Genomic DNA, 18263 nt, shown 5'->3' with positions numbered 1-18263 from the left:
TTTGTGCACTGCTATGATCTCGATTTGTCTTTTTTATCTCCTTAGACATTTTTCCTGTATTCCTGTTTTGGTTCAGTTTGCAGCTCGTTCTTGTTGCTGCAGCATTTGATGCAGATCCGGAACTTTACTCTCTGAGGAACTTTGTCGCACCAAATTTATAATTTAAATGCAGTACAATATCTCCCCTCAAGAAGTCTGGGTTTAAACCATGTAGGGACTGTGAGAGACAGATGTCCATTATGGACCCCATGCCATCTTTCTATGGTTCCTTGGGGTCTGACCATGACTCGAAGACCTGCTCCTTGTGCCTCAGCATGCAGCCCAAGCCCATCAAAGAGCAGAAAGCCGAACTCTTCATGGCCCAAGAGAAGGATAAACACTGACCCTATAGTATAGTTGGCATTTTATATGGACATTTTATCTCACACAGGATCTAGTAAATTTACTTCTAGACAATATATATACATTTTTTTAAGTTTTAAATAATAGAACTTTCACAGATTGCTTAAACCGTTAGACAACATTTTATGTGCATTATAACTTTATTCAGATTTAAAAATATTGTAAAACGCATCGCTGAAAATTGGTATTTGATGGAATATTAAGTTTAATATATATATATATATTATTTTTTTTAATTAAAAAAAATGTAAATTGTAACGATTTTAAGTAATCATATACAATAAACTATTTGACTTGACTTGATAAACACTGACCCCAGAAGTACTCCTGGCTTGGTTCCTGCTCTCCATCTTCATCTTCGAGAAAAAAGAAGAGGAAGCATAGGAGGAAGGAGAAGAAATGTGCTAGAGGTAAGTCTTCTCATTGCTCTTTATCCCCCGCAGGACCTTCGTTCTTGGAGCTGGATCTTGTTGACTTGATGCTGATGGAACTTCCACACAGCCCTGCTCCTTCTGTGGACCCAGCACTGGACAGACCTCTTTTATCAGAGCCTTTGGCACCAGCACATCTGTCAAGCCTTAGATGCCGACTCCTGAATTCTCGACTCTGGGATTGGAACCAGCAGTGTTTTGGAATGTGATATATTTCCATTTTCACCAAAGCCTTGATACCATCCAGCGCACCTCCAGCCCCATCAAGTCTGCCACTCTTCATGATTTTTCAGCCGACAGCCTTCGGCACTGCAGCAGTGGAACATTGATTTGCCTTTGTCATATTGCTTTGGACTGGAGATCCGCCTCTTGGCGCCATCCACGGCACTGGGTATGTTGCTGAGAAACCCCTGCCTCCCATGCCGCCACAACCTCTGGCTCCAGACATGACACCTCCGGAGCTGCAGTTCGACGTTGAGCCTTAGATTCACTTTTGCAGAAAGGCCCGACGTTGCATGAAGAAGAGGCTTATAGAGCACACCTCCATTAAATATTTGGCAGAGATGCTAACTCTTTGTAGTATATCACTGGGGGTATACCTGATCAGGATCCCCTTGGATTTCAAGGCCTGTCTTCAGCCAGCGTTTAGACACCTGTTTAGACATCTCACCTGAGCTGGGTATGGACTTCCACACTGGAACACCAATGCCAGAGGTCGTGTCTTTGCACAAAGGCATGCTAAAGGCTGTATAGGTATTGGAATTATAGTTGCCAGTGATGGAGACAAAGACAAATGCTCTGAATGAGGTTCTCCTGCCCTCATTAAACTCTTCGGATCCTCGTCCCCCCTTCAGTGCGGCTTTTTTGTTACCCGTCATGGCAGCGTGGAAGAAGCCTTCCTCTCCTCTGGCGATCAATCAGCTTGTTGCTTTCCATTATGTTTCCACTCAGGGGCCTAATCGGGAGGTGCCTTCCCTTCAGCCCCCTCTGACAGAGAGTCAACATGCTTGGAAGCCTGCCTTCTCGATCGTTACATCACGACTTGTGGGACATGGTCCAAATGATTCTCCCACATGTTACCGTTGACATGAAATAGCATTTTCAGGAACTCATTGTGGATAGTTATAAAGCCTCCTGGAAAGTCTGTATTAAGAGTGACCCCAAAATTTCAGAGAACCTGTGGTAATGTAATATATTATGGAAAAACAGTGCTTCACTTGGGCATCAGTACCAGTAGAAAAACTGTCTTAAAAAATTGATAACAAAATCAATAATAATTGTTGACCCTGGTAAAGAAGAAACAGGCAGGTAATCAATACTGTATGACAATTTATTAATTCATTGCTTACATTTACCACTCTTATACTTTTTTGTGGTGTTTAAACGAGATCCAGTGGTCACACTTTAGTGAAGAGGGGTGTAGTGATGGACCGCTGGAGTGTACAAGTAGCTATGGTCTTATCAAAGGGTACTGGACATAATGCATGGCAGCCTATACTGGAAAAGGAATTCAATCAATACCCACATATTTGCCATTAGCTGTAGAGTCGATTAATGGGAATACTTAACACATAACTGAAAAACTATAACTGAAAAGCCAGGGCTAAAAAAAACAATTACAAAGAATTAAATCAAAATGAGTTCCCAAGACATAAATTGGACTGTGGACATGGGATGAAGGACACACATAGAAAAAGTAGTGCACATAGAAATAGTGCACATAGAAAAATTAAACTTCAGATTTTGCCAAAGTGGGCCATCCAGGTGGAAGATAAAAGGGAATGAATGAGTCTCTATATTAGGGTGCCATTGCCTATTGACTGGAATTTGGAATTCCATTTACATTCCAATCTGTTGGGCAGGTATTGGATGTTGATCATATGCCAAGAGAAGTCATTTTCTGTGTGTCTTTGCAATAGAAAATGATCCACCAGGGGTGCCGTGGTGACTTTGCAGAGAATTCTTCTTCTTTGTTGGGAGATCCTGGCCTTCACCTTTTGGGTCGCTTGTCCAATGTAGATCAGGCTGCAGGGGCAACAAATACAATTGATAATGTTACTTGAGTTACAATGGGAAAAGAAATTGAGATCTTGGTGGATGTTTGAATGGTTTAAAGTTTTAGTAATTGTTGTCAGATTGCACGCTAAGCAGTTACTACACTTGTTGTGACCATGTACTGGTGGAAGGTTCAAGAGAAGATGTATGGGTTTGTCGCTTCGTCTGTGTTTATATGCCCTCACTAGTGATTCTTTAATGTTACATCCTTGTTTAAATGAGAACAGTGGTGGCTCTAATGACAGGTTTGTCGTAGATAAGATGATAAACCCTTCTTCTTTTGCTGCTTTAATGAGGGTTGAATCCTGGCCTGTATTTCAGGTAAAGGGTTTTGGTTGAGGGGTTCATAGTGGTCAGTATTGCTCTGTTTGTGGGGAATCTTGTTATCATAGTTAGTTTTATCTTGGATAACTATACCACCTCCTTTGTCACATAGTTTAATCACAATTTCCTCATTAGCCTTGAGCTCCCTTAGGGTTTTCTTTTCTGGGAGACTAATGTTGTAAGGTATGAAAAGGAGATTGCTCTTAAGTGTCTCAAAGTCCTTTAGCACTAGCCTTTCAAAAGTGGTAATCTCTGGGGGCATCAGATTAGATGGTAGTTGGAAGGTAGATTAAGGATTTAGGGGCATATTAACAAGCCAGGCGATAAAATTATCGCCGCTTTAGCGGGAGAAAACTGCCGCTAAAACGGCGATAATGGGCTTGATAATATGCTCTATGGAATTCAAATTGAAGCCCATGTTAGACGTCCTTCACATCTAACATGGGTTTCATTTGGAATTCCATAGAGCATATTATCAAGCCCATTATCGCCGTTTTAGCGGCAGTTTTCTCCCGCTAAAGCGGCGATAATTTTATCGCCTGGCTTGTTAATATGCCCCATTATCCAGTAGTGTCCAGGGTCATAGCATTTTCTTTATTCATAAAAAAGTACTTCAATCAGATTTTTCTAAAAAATCGTAAGATTTCCATGGAGATGAACCAGTTTGGTTTTCTAGTGATCACAAACGGGAGGCCTTTACTGAGTAAGTATATTTCTGTTGAGTAAAGCTGGTGTTATGAGAGGTTAAAGATGGGTATCTGTTGTGAGAGGTTAAAGATGGGTATCTCAGTGGATTGGATGGTTAATTATGGGGGCGCCAGCGGTAGAATTTCCATCTCATTTGACGCTCCCTCGGGGGGGGGGGGGGAAGTTGTTCTTGTTCCTGCCTCTGTAACCGTGTTGACCTCTGGCAAACAAATTAGATGCTTGTTGAGCTTGTGTTGATTTGCTTGTCCCCTCCCTGTGATCAAAATTGTCCGATTCGGCTGAGGATTCGGAAAAAATGACCATCTATCGTTTTTTTAATCTGCCCTATGAGCCTGTGTAGTTTCTCTGTGGTGCCTGCGACGGGGTGGTGAAGTATTTGTCTAACAGATAAGGGTGTGTCTTATCTTTATCATAGTTTTTGATGTCACATGAAACTTTTGCCGATTTCTTTTTCTGTTGAAAATTTTTGAAAATCTGCTTTTGTTCTCTCAGGTTTTTCAAGCGCTTCTTTGGCATCAATCAATGTGTCTGATTATTGTATTATATTGCCCTTTTGAGTTCAAAAATGTCCTCTAATTCTCTTCTAATGGGTTCTAGAGCTGTGCAGTGCTTAATTTGTAAAATATTAAGTGCAGGTGCTCAAATTTTTTGAGGAGGCCACACCCACTTGTCCAGCTCTGCCCACTTCCTCCAGAGGCTCCACCCACTTCCTTTATTGGTTCCACCCATATCATCAAGCCACAATACATCTTAGCCACCTCCTCACATCTTGAGTTCTGCAAGAAGCTGAAGACCTGGCTCTTCACATAAGCACTTCGAGGACCTCCCACCTACACACCTGCCCAAGTGCCTGGATACCCTCTTGGGTGATTAGTGTGCTAATCAAATCAATACTGCAACATAACATAATGTAACATATGGGAAGCCTATGACAACAACTTAAAAGTTATCTCAAATAAGAGAATGTGTGCAAATCTGAAAATGCAGCTTTAGGAAAGGTCAATAGAGGACTTGAGGCAGTTTTGCAAACTAAAGAGAATGTGCTTGTACTGTGCTGTTTAAAAGAAAGGAAGGGATGAAGGAAGGAATTCATTAAAGAAGGCAGCATCAAATGTAGGGTGGAAGGGGGTACTGGAGTGAGGAAATAAGTAATGGATGAAAGAAGGAAGAAATAAGAAAATAATGTGAAAATAAGAAATTAAGGGATAGAAGGAGAAAGGAAATCAATGATGTGTGATAGAGGAATAGAAAGAAGAAAGGAAAGGAGGAAGAAACGCAGAAGGAAGGCATGGGGATAAGAAAGGAAGAAATTAAAGAAGGGATGAAGGAAATAGCAGGAAAAAAGAAAGTACGAAATGAATGTAGGAAGAAGGAGTAAATGCACCAAGGAAGGAAGGATGGGGAATGAATGAGGGTGTAAGGAAGGAAGAATGGAATGAGGGTATAAGGAAGCAAAAGACAACTGAAAGAAGGCATGGCTGGAGGTGCTGAGGGAGAGAAAAAAGGAAAAGAAAAAAGATGGAACGAAGGAAAGAAAGGAGGTCCGGGGAACGGATACGAGTATGAAAGTTACTGGGTCCAGGAGGTACAGAGAGAATAATGACAGTGCAATATTGCAAAGAAATTGAAAAAAAAAGATTGAAATACATTTCTGTCCTTAACATACCATGTATGTTTGTAAAGCACATATTCATCAAAAGAAGCCTTGACAATTAATTTAAAATGTTGTGATCCAGCTCAACTGCACACATTTTATAGACCTCAGAAAGATGAAAGACTGAGTTGCAACACCAAGATTTAAATTTATGACTCTGAGAACAAACACAGATTCCTGGAGTGGATATAAAAAATGTGCAAGAAGGAAAAACATAAAAAGTGGGAGTGAGGAAGGCGGAGAGGTCTGAAGGCAAAGATAGATACGGTAGACAAAAATTGTGAAGAGAAGTGAGGAAAGCAGAGATGGGGAGTGCGAGATTGGAGTGGAGCAGGATGAGAATGAAAAAAGGAAAGAGGAGAAAGGGAAGAAGAGCAGACTGTGGGGAGTGCGTGAAAAGAGAGTGGAAGGGAAAGAAGAGAAGGTGAAAAATGAAAAGCAATTAATGATGGGAGGTGGCGATTTAAGAAGATACGTGGACGTAGGGCAGAACGTGAAAGAAGAATGGAGAGAAGGGAAGGAGTAAGGTGTGAAGGGTAGGAAGAAACGCAAATACTGAGGAAAAGCAAGAAAAGAGTACACCTCTGCTTTATTAAATATACAGTAATTAATTATGTAATATCGAGGGGTGACAGGGCTATATCATTCTTGACCTGTCTCATCAATGCATAGCTGTGCTGTCCAAGACACACAATAGCAATTAAGGACACCATATCACTGAGTGCAAAGCTTGGGGGCACACCATTTGTGCATGCACTGTGAAAGCTCGTGCCATTGTTAGTTTTAAGGACTTGTTCTTTCAGAGTGTATGTGAACATGGTGGTCACCCCCACCTCCTCAAGCTTGGTGTACACTCTGCCAAAAGAGATTGTTGCATCAGGTGCCAGGAGCGCTAAAGCGGGCGCTGCCAACATGTTCACTTAGAAACTCATTAATTCATCCACTTACATTGACTTGAGTATTGAAAAATACATCACAAATTAACTCCATGTGAAGATAGAAACAATGTCATATTTTTAAATTACAGCTTCCGTCAACAATTTGTCCACTTCAGGCTTGTTTGCACAGGTCTTCCTGTAATGTATCCTAAACATTCTACATTTTAACAAGTGTGCACCGAATCATTTGCACAACATGAATGACTCTTAAGTCCTCAAGAGGCAACAGTGGTGGAAGAATGAAAAAGTCATATATGACTCTTTCAATTTAGCTCCTAAATGATAAATCTTTTTTCAAAACAGTTAACCCTTTCCATCTCATAATAAGCCAATTACATACAGAGTAGTGGGTCGAGGGAGGATTTTACCATAAGTGGATTTAATTAAGGAGACTGACAATGGTTTCCGGACAGTGGTTTCTGCAGCATACTATTGCTCATTTTGCTTTTGGGCACTTTAATCAACCAGCATGTATGTTTGGCTCAATAAGTTTCAACTGTTATGTTCATTCATCAAGTAATTGAATTTAGTGGAAATGAAATGAAAGGACACACTTGCTGACACAATGCAGCAAGTATGTGAAATTCAAACACACAAATACTTTCCTGCTATTAACTAACCTGCTTCAGCCCACTGCTAAACACATTTTAAATCACAAAGTGCATACACTTGTGATTCTGGATGAGAGTATCCTTTTTTGAAAGCGTTCTTTGTTTAGGGTTCTCGTTAGCCAGTCTTTTAAATTTGGTAAAGTCAAAAGCAACTTGTAGATTTAGAAACTGCCTTCTTTTCAGGTATCTGCTATTTCTTTCAGCTATTTCTTTTAACAAATGTGGACTTCTTATATCCCACAGCTGAGCTAGTGCAAACTATCTGTAGCAATGAAAACACTACAAAAATGCACAGAGTCCTCATTTTCAAGGCAAACACACAAATGACAAAATCAGCAATGGCCTTCCCAGCGCCGAAAATGATTTGCTCCAGTTACCTGATCTTTGAGGGATGACGGGCTAGTCACATTATGTTGCGTAACCTTGTGCTGACTGGGTTCAGAATGTCCTGCTATGCCTGCTGCCCGGCTGCTCCTCGTAATGCTGCCAGGTCCTGTGCCACGCAATTAGAGTGCTGGCAGTTACTACGTGCAGAGCAGCACGTGCACACTGTAGTTAGTCTTGGGCCATGAGTACTAAGTTCGAAAGCAGATTTACAGACAGCTCTCCAGGTCAGTGCTGATAAAAATGCATGCTACGGGTATGCATTCTTTTTTCATTTCAGAAAGGCAGGGCCGCAAAATAAATCTACAGAGGATTTCATAGCATCAGGCTATCAAACCCAAAATATGTGACTCAAGCGCAGCTTCTGACAATCATCAGTCGGATTTCACATGGCAATAAATCTGAAGCACAGGCCCTTAGCATGAAAGACATGAGATTAATAACGTGCCTTAATGCCGGATATGTATTTATTTTTTGTGCGGCTCTTGTTGCTTTTAATGTACTGTATTGTAATTGCATTTATATAGCGCGTACTACCCCTGACGAGGCGTCAAAGCGCTTTTTCGACGAGTAGCATGCTACTCCGGAACCCATAAAGGATTAGTGTTGAGTTAGTATAGTAAAATATGAAAGTAATTTGAGTGGTGGATAGATTAGTCAGTTTTCAGAAGGATAGCAGAAGGATAGAAGAGGGAAACAGGTTAGTATTTACATAGCGTTTTTTACCCCTGATGGGTTGTTAAAGCACTTTTTTCGGCGAGTAGCACGCTACTCCGGAACCCATAAGGATTAGTGATGAATTAGCATTGTGAAATATGAAAGTAATTTGAGTGGTGGATATTTATCAGTTATTTGGATTGAGAAGGATAGCGGAGGGATAGAAGAGGGAAAAGGTTTTCATTTATAAAGCACTGGTTATCCCTGATGGGGTGTTCAAGCGTTTTTTGGCGAGAAACTACTCCAGAGTCCTCATCTCGAAAAGGTACATACATCAACACTCTTCCCTGGGGTGACAGAAAGAGTGTAGTCAAATGGAATCCTAAGCCGCATATCAGCATTAAAGGTTTGGGCAAGCCTGAGCTCTCGTGGCCAGTATACAAAAGAGCTATGGTCCTCCAATACACCTGCAACCATTTCCTTTGTCTTGCTAGATTCAACTTTAGACAACTACAGTTCAAGAACTATTTCTCAATTTAAAAAGAAGAAAACATATTGGTAGCCACCACACACGTAGAAAATGTGTCACAGACCTTTCCTGTAATGTGTGCTTGAAAGTGGAGGCAGCGCAGCAAACTGAAATGTAAGGAAAAAGAAATGGCCCATGATAAACAATACTTGCATAGGCCTAGCTACCTCTAACATGGCGCAGGAGTAAGGCATGGGTAGTCTTAAATGGGGCCGATAGACCAGAAAGAACGACAGCGGACATGGGCAGCATTCAGAAGTGTCAGAACGGTCACTAGGCCAGATTCAGTTACTCAATGTGAATGTAATGTAATGTAAGGTGCACTTATATAGCGCGACTGTCACCCAGAGGGTATCCTGGCGCTTAGATTACCAGTCAACAAATATCAAAGCTAAGATAAACGAAAGTCTAGTCTCTGGGAAATAGTCTGTTTTTCAGTTCCTTCCTGAAGCGTGACAGAGTGTTCAATGGTCTGAGCTCCGGAGGTAGTGCATTCCAGAGTCTGGAAGCAGTGGAACTGAAAGATCTGCCCCCCATTCGAGCTTTGTAAACATGGGGGACACAGACCAGGTATGCAGAGGAGGAACGCAGGGATCTAACAGGAGAGTACCATACAAACTTCCTTTGTAGTACTTTAGGGCCCAGTGTTGTGTAGTGCCCTATAGACAACACAAAGTGCCTTGAATTGAACTCTTTGCACAACCGCAAGCCAATGTAAGTCTTTTAGGGCCAGTGTGGCAGAGGCTCTATAAGGTCGGTTTAATGCCAGCTTAGCTGCCATAGTCTGTATTCTTTGTAATTTCTTTATAATAGAGGCTGTGGCACCCAAAAGGAAAGCATTACAATAATCTATTCTACTCAAAACAATACTCCGTACAACTAAAGGTCTAACCTGAGTAGGTAGGAACGGGAGAATCTTCCGAAGAGCGCGGAGCAGAGATAGACAGGTGCTCACTGTTTTATTAACCTGGGAATCTAATTGTAGGTTACTATCCAGCAACACTCCTAAATTGTGCACTGTGTTAGCGGGCACTAAGGAATTCTTAGCCAAATCTGGCCAGAAATCTGCTGGAAGGGGACGCTGAATTTTACCTGCAGTACAGCACAGGACTTCAGTTTTTTCCCCATTAAATTGTAGGGAGTTCACCTTCAGCCATTCTGCTGTTCTATGCAGACAATTATGACATTTTTCCAGAGACACTGCGTTATTGCCTTCAGCAGCGAAGACAAGCTGAGAATCATCCGCATAGTTAATGACATCAATGTCAAAAGATTTTATTAAAGCAATAGGAGGGCGAAGATATAGGTTAAACAGAATTGGGCTAATGGCAGAGCCCTGTGGGACCCCTTGTTTAACATCCCTGTGCTGGGAGGTGAAAGGTGGCATAGTCACTGCCTGCTGTCTGTTTGAGAGATAAGATTGCAGCCAGTCTCGCGCCCTACCCACCACACCTACTTCCTCCAATCTCTTAATCAGAATCCGGTGGTCAACCGTATCGAATGCGGCCGACATGTCAAGCAGCACTAAAAAGGCTGCCTGACCACAGTCAGCCCGAATTCTCAGGTTATCCAAGACTGCTACCAAGGCAGTCTCGGTCCCATGTGCGGGATGAAACCCAAATTGGACTTCGTTCAGCAACTAATTTTCCTCAACATACCCTGAGAGAGATTTTGTCACTACCCTCTCCAAAATCTTAATTGGATAGGGCAGCAAAGAGATGGGTCTGTAATTGGAGGGGCACTGGGGATCCAACGTTTTCTTCTTTAGCAGAGGAGAGACAACTGCCTTTTTCCAGCAGTCCGGGACTATCGCTTTAGTTAAAGATAGACAGCAAATATGATATAGATCCGGAAAAAGTTTACCACCAAACAATTTCCAAAACTTGTGTGGGAGTGGGTCCATGGGGGAGCCATAGGAGATGCCAGCAGCAATTGCATTAAATTCCTCTTGTGTAGGATTCTGGAAATAATCCAGAACTGTTGTGTGTTCCCTAATGCTTATGCCACACTTTATTAAAGTGGCATCACCAGTGTACTTGTGCGCATCGGCATCTACAGAGGATTTAAGTCCAATTAAAATTTTATTGATTTTATCTTCAAAGAAAATTGCCAAGTCATCACATAATTCTTGTGAAGCCCAGAAAAGCATTTGCCTCAAAATCCCTTAAATTTTAAACTTATTGGAAATGTACTTTGCTGTCCAAACTGTTCAGAATGTCAGCCCAGGGTTCGGAACAGGGCTTCTGTAGTAATAAACCTACCTAGAAGCAACATTATTGAAACAAGATATAAGGTGTTATGATTAGCTGCAGGAAGCTAGAATAGCCATCCATTTTGACAGCAGAATGGCTTGCATGCACGCATTTTTGCTCTTTCTCCTGTCTTTGGATTGGACTGAATTACGTTTGCTTAATTCACACCAGAACATGGACTTCTATTGGAATTCTCAAGGGCATATTATCAAGCACATTATCGCCGTTTTAGCAGCAGTTTTCTGCCGCTAAACCGGCGATAATTTTCGACGTCGTTCTTGATGATATGCCCCAGAGTTACATAAACACTTCAACAAATATGTATTACGTATACAACATATAGGTGAGGTCATTATTACAATAATAATAATACTAACCCTTGCAGTTCAGCAACTGCACTTAATCTGTGTTAAAAACAAGGGCGATCCCCAACATTTTAGAGAACCTGGAGTAATGTAATCTATCACGAACAACAATAGTTCACTCTGGCACCAGAAGAAACCATACTGGCTTCAAAAATTGACAACAGATCAGATTTCACAGCGTCACTTTTAGGACGCCACTGCGTCAAAACCTTACGCCTGCTTGAAGCATGCGTAAGGAGTGACGCAGTGCAGTGGGAATAAGTCACAAAATGCATTGCTGGAGTTGCGTTGTGCTTGCGACACGACACCAGCAATACGTGACTTTTGCCCCAACAGATGCATCAGAGTTTCTGACGCATCTGTCAATCCCTCCGCCATGGCGCAAGCATTTTTTAGGGTGGCACAAGGAAAGTGACGCATCTCTGTAGATGCGTCACTTTCTTGTGAATCTGCCCCAGTATTTGGAGACCGGTAATACGAGCCCTTTCACGCAGCGTCTCCATCAATTAAGCGCCTCTTTGAACTCAGTCATTTCAATCCACAGCCTAGTTTTAATAAAGCTCCACTTGTATCTTCCAGTATTGACGTCCTCAGTTACGGGCATATTTATGCAGCCCTTGTCCTATCCGGTACTCCAGTACCTCCAGGCACGAGCACCCATGAGCACCAGGCTCTCTCGGCCTCCAGCAATTAACCATAATTAGATGGGTTCCCTTAGTGCTAAATACCTCTATCACGACTGTGGCTTTCTCTGCTACTTAAGGCTAACTTGGAAGCCCTTGATTTACCTTCCATTCTCTGTGAGGTGACACAGACAAGCGTTTTTGTTTGAAAATAGTAATAGGGCAGACTTTATTTGATAACTCATAGGAGCCTTAATTGCATCTAGGTGTATTCCTTGTTTTAATGAGAAGTAAATTGAAGCACAGGAATATAAGAGTTATTTTCCCATTTATGCACAATTTTGTTAAGCCTGAAGCTAGATTCGACCATGAGTCTCGCTATTCCAAAGTCTGTGAGATAGTAAAAGGACCTCAACCTTCTAAAATGAATCTGAATCACACATACACATATAATCATAGCACTATTGGTTTAAAAATAAAACAGAAGATATCTGTCGCATACGCTTAATATATAAAGACAATACAAACACACCTTAACATCCAAGAGAAAGGGGTCGACCCTTTATAGTGCATTGTGAGTCTTCCTCTGTATGCCAATATATTTGGTAGTTTACTATAGACCAACATAATAACCATCAAAACAGTGACTTGTGCATATACATGCTTCCAGAATTCTGTGAGAAAAAAGGAAAGATAACTGGATTCACTAGGCCCCACTGTGCAAAGAACCGAAAAGGACATCCTGGGATTTGAAAGAGCAGATAATCTGATAAAGTGTGCAAGCAAACCTGGCATTCGTGTCTATTGGATTATTGGAGCAGAAGAGCATTCCACGGGTAACCCAGTACTAGGGAGCGAGACACAAGCCTGCTTTATGGCTGATCGTTAAACAGTAAGCGGTCCGGGGATGAGGTGAACATGGTCTATGTCCACCCGATTTGGGTGCTATTTATACCCTGGAAGTCCGGAGGACCCTCGTCCTCCCTCGTGTTTCTTGCTGGCATATTTTTCCTTCTAGGAAAGTATAAAGTTGGTAAACAGCTAAGATGGCGGTAGAGCGGTAGCGAGCTAACGGAGCTCCGCTGCCTGCCATCTATTTAAGGCAACCGAGGGCTGCCCTTGGGCTGCCCTCGGGCTCCCTAGGCCCACAAAGAAACCGTAATGCGGCAGGAACTTACCGGAGCACCCGGCATGCGTGTCTGGAGTCAGAGGCTGGCGCGGAGGCACTGGGGAACCCCGGACGCCGTCGGAGGAAGAATAGCAACATGGCGCCAGTCTGCGACGTCCGAGAAATGGAGGACTGAGCCTGCCGAAAGACCCAGTAATCAGCCCAAATAGCAACAGTGACAGCAGACACAGCGGCTGCAGGTACGGAAGACTGACCTTGTGAGACTATTAACAACATTCCAGCCGCCCCAGGCACCAACAAGGGGGCCCGGGAACACACCATCATAGAAAGCGAGCCGCGGAGGGGCCCGGGGAAGATAGCGCGACGATGCAGCCACAAGTGCGTTCCTGCTCATACCACACGCGATGCCTGCAGTAAGCGGGGTGAGTCGAGCCCCTAATTAATGGGCCCGAGAGACGTTTGGGGAGGCTAAAAGAAGAGTAGAGCATGACACCAGAACAAAGATATAGACTTTGTCTGACCCCGAGATGGCGATCCTTTGGGAAAAACGAGCGAGAAGGGAGTGAATGATCACACAGGGAATGCGGATTTGACAGGCAGTATTTTGTGGTGGAAAGTGACGCATTGCAGTTGGCAGAGGAAAGCATGTGCGGGAGAGCAACCATAGAAGAGTAGGGCAGGAGCCTCTCGGGGAGGAACCCGCTTGACCCAAGATGGAGACCAGGGTCCACGAATCACTGACGATCTGCCGACGACTGTGCCAACTTCAGCGCTGACGATGCTTTGTGGAGATGTCTGGATGGCTATGGTACCGGGGAGTACTCAGTTTCAGGTCAGCAGGAGGGATGACTAGCTGTGGGCGACCGCCATACCGCACAGAGGGTATGAATACGTCAGCACCTATAGTGGACTTCGACCAGACCTTACTCATTTCCCCCACCCTCCACCCCATCTGACTCACCCATCATTACATTGAACCTGCGAATCTTGCCACCGACCGTGGAGACTTAGCATTTTGGACAATGCCCGGTGGAGCTACCTTGATAGCTATAGAGGAGATGGGCTGTGGACTTCCCCCTCGGCCGTCCCTTACCCAGCCGGACATTGGGAAACTTTTTCTTCTTCTCTCCGCGGTATCTCCCTCCTCGTTACCCTTTTACATTACCCCCCTTTACCCTTCCACATGCCCTAACCAACAGATGTAACTTGTAACTGATGTATCTTTTGAAACAATGTGTAACTTGTAACTGATGTAACTGTCCTCATGTAAAGCGCTCTGATACCTCCGAGTCTAGCCAACGCTATATAAAACTCAAATAAATAAAACAAATAAAGCCACATGATTGACAAAAAAGCAGGCAACCCATGGGTTCTGCTGCAGATTGAAAGGAGACGGTGGGCTCCTTGTCCTCTGTAGCTCTGGCTCCAAACAAACTGGCAGACAAGTAGAAGGCACAGTTGTTCAAGTAACTACCGTGCTGTAGTAGGGTTATAAATCCTACATAACAGTGCAGCTCAGAGCCATAAATAAATTGCGTTGATAAGAGCTGTTCGCTAGTCCCTCTAATATCCAAAAGTGCTAATTTGTTTCAGAAATCTGAAGGCAGTTGAGCTGGTTTGGGATGGCTTCCTTTATAAAGTATCTCTCTATGCAGTTCTGCAGACACACCCTTTGTGTGGGGTGATGCTCCTCACAGCAGCGTAGTCTCCAGCCTGGAGCACCCACAACAGAGGCACAAAGGTGGTGCACTATCTGCACCTGGATATGAATAGCCACAAAGACAGTGATCAGGAAAGAGACAAAAAGAGTGGGTTTACCTAAAAGAGCCTTCTAACTCTGAATAACAGGCTGTAGCTCTCTTAACCTCCCTGCCATTTACCAAATGGCAGTGCTACAGGAAGTAGCTAATCACATTTCTATTAGAGCCTTGTCTCCTTTGCCCTCACTTCACTGTCTAGGTCTCCTCCCTCCTTCATCCTGATACACTTTCACTGTCTGGGAAAACATCACCCCAATTTGTGCACAGGAACAGGCCTGGGACATCCAAAATGGAACACATAGGGCTTTATCACTCTGCTTCATACAATGCACATTTAATAGCCACAAACACTCACAACATACACTTGGATGGGATCAGGTGAGAAAACAGGGTACAAATCTGTTCCGCACTGATGAGAAACTCCCAGTCAGTGCCAAATAACTAATTTTTTGTGAGGTAGTGAAAAATCTTTCAATACAGAATATTGAGAGAAGATCTTTAAATGAGAGCTTTTCTTTTTTCTTCGTCAACTCCCCTTGCGCAGCATACAGACCCTGTACCAAATTTGGGATACTCCAGACTGTGTTTAAAAGAGCTATTCTACGCTTGTCACAACATGCTAGGGCTCTTAGGCCTACATGTACGAAAATTCAGAAATTGCGATTTCCAAATAGTGAATCTGTGGAAATCGCTTTTTGGGAATCACAAATTGGAATGTTCGTAACCTGTAATTTCCTAATAGCGATTCCTACAGATTCACATTAGCTAGTAAGAAATCGCAAATTAGGAAATTGCTAAATATTTGGCAGCTGAGCTTTCTGGAAGCAGGGTGATGATGACACAGCCCAGGTGGATAATTATAGGGTGCGGCCACAAGTCAAAGGCCTAAAAACCTTCTGGAAGCAGGATGATGATGTCACAGCCCAGGTGGACTATATTTAAAGGGTGTGTCCAAAATCCAGAGGCCTAAAAACCAACTGTAAGCAAGTAGTACCTCTGCATCACTGCTGCCTGTACAACACTTTGTCTCCAGTGAACACACTGGCTGCTGAGGAGGAGAAAAAGAACTTGGGAGCAGCAGGAAGAGAAAGGTGAAGTTTCGAGAGGGAGCTTGAGGTCCTGACGGATGAATGTACACCCAACGTGGACCAACTGTTTGGGAAGGCCTCCTTCTCAGTACCTGAGGCAAAAAAAAATGGATCTGGAATGGAATCCTGGACAAGGTGAACTCCCTAGGAGTAACACAGAGGCCCATCCTGGAGAGCCACAGGAGGTGGTGTGACCTGAGGTCCCGTACCAGGGAGAGGCTGGCCAGCAGGATGGCAGTGGGACGTGGGACAGGCAGAGGACCCTCACAACGGCCCCCTCTGACTTCCATGGAGATGCTCATTGAGGGGACCCTCGAACCTGAAAGTGTTGCAGGAGTTGGTGATATTGACACCTCCATTCCAACAGGCACCAGCCAGGCTTAGTGATCTTCTCTTTATGTAACATACATAACATAATGTTAGCCAGTCCACATATCATACATCACAGCATGAATTACTCCATTTAAAAGCTTGGCCCACCCAGGTAATACAGCATGGAAGTTGTAGTACACATCATTAGTATGCGCTACTGAGTGCTGATGACCATACCAAACATATGTGTACAACACAAACATGTCACATACACATGCAGCAGAGTCACAACAATATTGTGGCAAAACATTAACCATTCAATTACACTAACTATATACATGCAAATCCACAGATCACAGTCCGGAAGTGTCCGGACCCATGGCCGCCGAAGGGGCCACTGGCAGTGAGGTTGTCCTTGAGCCTAAGACACCACCATCTTCTCAGCTCATCACCCAAACTCCAACTGGCAAGAGAGGAACCATCTGCCCACAGCCAGTTTTAGGGCAGCGATGGGGAAAATCACAAAGCAGGGACCCCACAATATCTGATCCCAGGACAATGCGAAGGAACAGATGTCAAACCCCAGCAGGCTGTCCAGAGACTGACATTTCAGATGCACATCCCGTGTATGGTGGCCTGGAGATGTCGATCCTCAACACACCGCACCTGTGGACAAAGAAAATTGGCACAGTAAATATATGCAACTGCGGCGCATGGCAAAGTCTCTGCAAAACATGGAGAAATGACAGGAAAAGTGGCTAGCAACAATGGAGAGGGAACAACGTGTACAGCATCAGAGGCACAGGCAGTACCTGGCCCGGGTTGACACATTCACCTGGTCCATCAACCAGCTGACAGCTGCAACATCGACCCTTTCAAGGAGGACTGTCAATATCCAGACAGACATGGCACACTGCTGCCAGGACGTTGTACATGGGCTGGTGCAGGTCGCCCCTGCTCTGAGAACATCCTGACACACAACCTGTGCATCCTCAACATCCCAGCCCCACCTGAGAGAGAGGAGGGCTCCAGTCTAAGTGGCTTATCCATTCATGAGCCAGAAACTACCAGGCATTGATGCCGCAATCCGTCTGACAATGACTCATCCTCGGTCACACGACCTAGTGCTGCTGACAAAGCACCTAACCCAAGGTGCTATAAGACTCCCTAGACCCTCAGTGGGATGAGTTGCCATTGTTTATCATTCACCTTACTTGTGGTTCTTTTGTTTACAAGGTATCACCCACAAGAATGCAGTTGATCCTTGCTTGCTATAATGTTGTAGCCAGGAGTAAAGGTGGTCACTCAGTTGTGCACCAAAGACTACCATCATGTGTGATGTTCAATTTCAATGAAGTTCTGTAATCCCTTACCTCTGAAATATTTGTTAGTTATCTCTGAATTATGCATGTCCCTCTGCTGCAGGTGTACCCTCTTACTGCACCTGTAGGGGTCATAAGTGATCATCAGAGTCAAACTCGGGCTCTATGGGGATATCATGCAGATCCTTCTTCATGGCAATATTGCAAAGAATGGCACATGTGGCGATTATCTTGCAGCATGTATCCGGTCTGTACATTAGTGCTCCACTGGTCCTGTGGAGGCAGCGGAAGCATGACTTTAGGATGCCAAAGGTCCTCTTGAGGATTGAGCCCCGTGTCCCCTGTTGTTTTGCTTCTCACTTCTTGTCCTCATAGTCAGGTACAGTGTGAGTAGCCAGTGACGTAATGCAAACCTCTCTGTCACCTTAAGAAAATAAGTAGAGAAAGCATTAGGTCACATTAAACACCACATCCTGGCTACTGTATTAATTAGGTTTGCGATTATCTTACCAAGTAGGAAACCATCGCCAAATTCACCCTGTGCAAGTCACTTCTGTATTCCACTGTGGCGGAACTTGAATAAGTCATGTGTGCTGCCTGGGTATTGGGCCATAAGGTCTGTTATGATGCAGGAGACATCACACACTACCTGCACTGAGTGAGTGTAAGCTTTTCCTGTTGTTGTATATGCACTCAGTTGCTGCCGGGGTACATATGGC

At 43.7% G+C, this 18263-nt stretch overlaps 1 protein-coding gene and 1 long non-coding RNA gene across 4 annotated transcripts in view; one reads left to right on the top strand and one right to left on the bottom strand.

Annotated features, from left to right (window-relative positions):
• LOC146835264 (neutral amino acid transporter 9-like) overlaps positions 1 to 18263 on the top strand; it is a 519311-nt gene that overhangs the window by 426426 nt on the left and 74622 nt on the right. The gene's annotated exons all lie outside the window — the stretch shown is intronic.
• Positions 2147 to 18263, bottom strand: part of LOC146835263 (uncharacterized) — a 209046-nt gene continuing 192929 nt past the window's right edge. The window contains exon 4 of the long non-coding RNA XR_014960701.1: positions 2147 to 2858. This is a non-coding gene — a long non-coding RNA (uncharacterized LOC146835263). The remainder of the gene's footprint in view (positions 2859 to 18263) is intronic.

Source organism: Triturus cristatus, chromosome 4_2 (assembly GCF_964204655.1).
Source record: "Triturus cristatus chromosome 4_2, aTriCri1.1, whole genome shotgun sequence".
Classification (NCBI taxonomy): Eukaryota; Metazoa; Chordata; class Amphibia; order Caudata; family Salamandridae; genus Triturus; species Triturus cristatus.
Note: the sequence above shows the minus strand (reverse complement) of the source record. Positions and strands in the feature narration are given on the sequence as shown.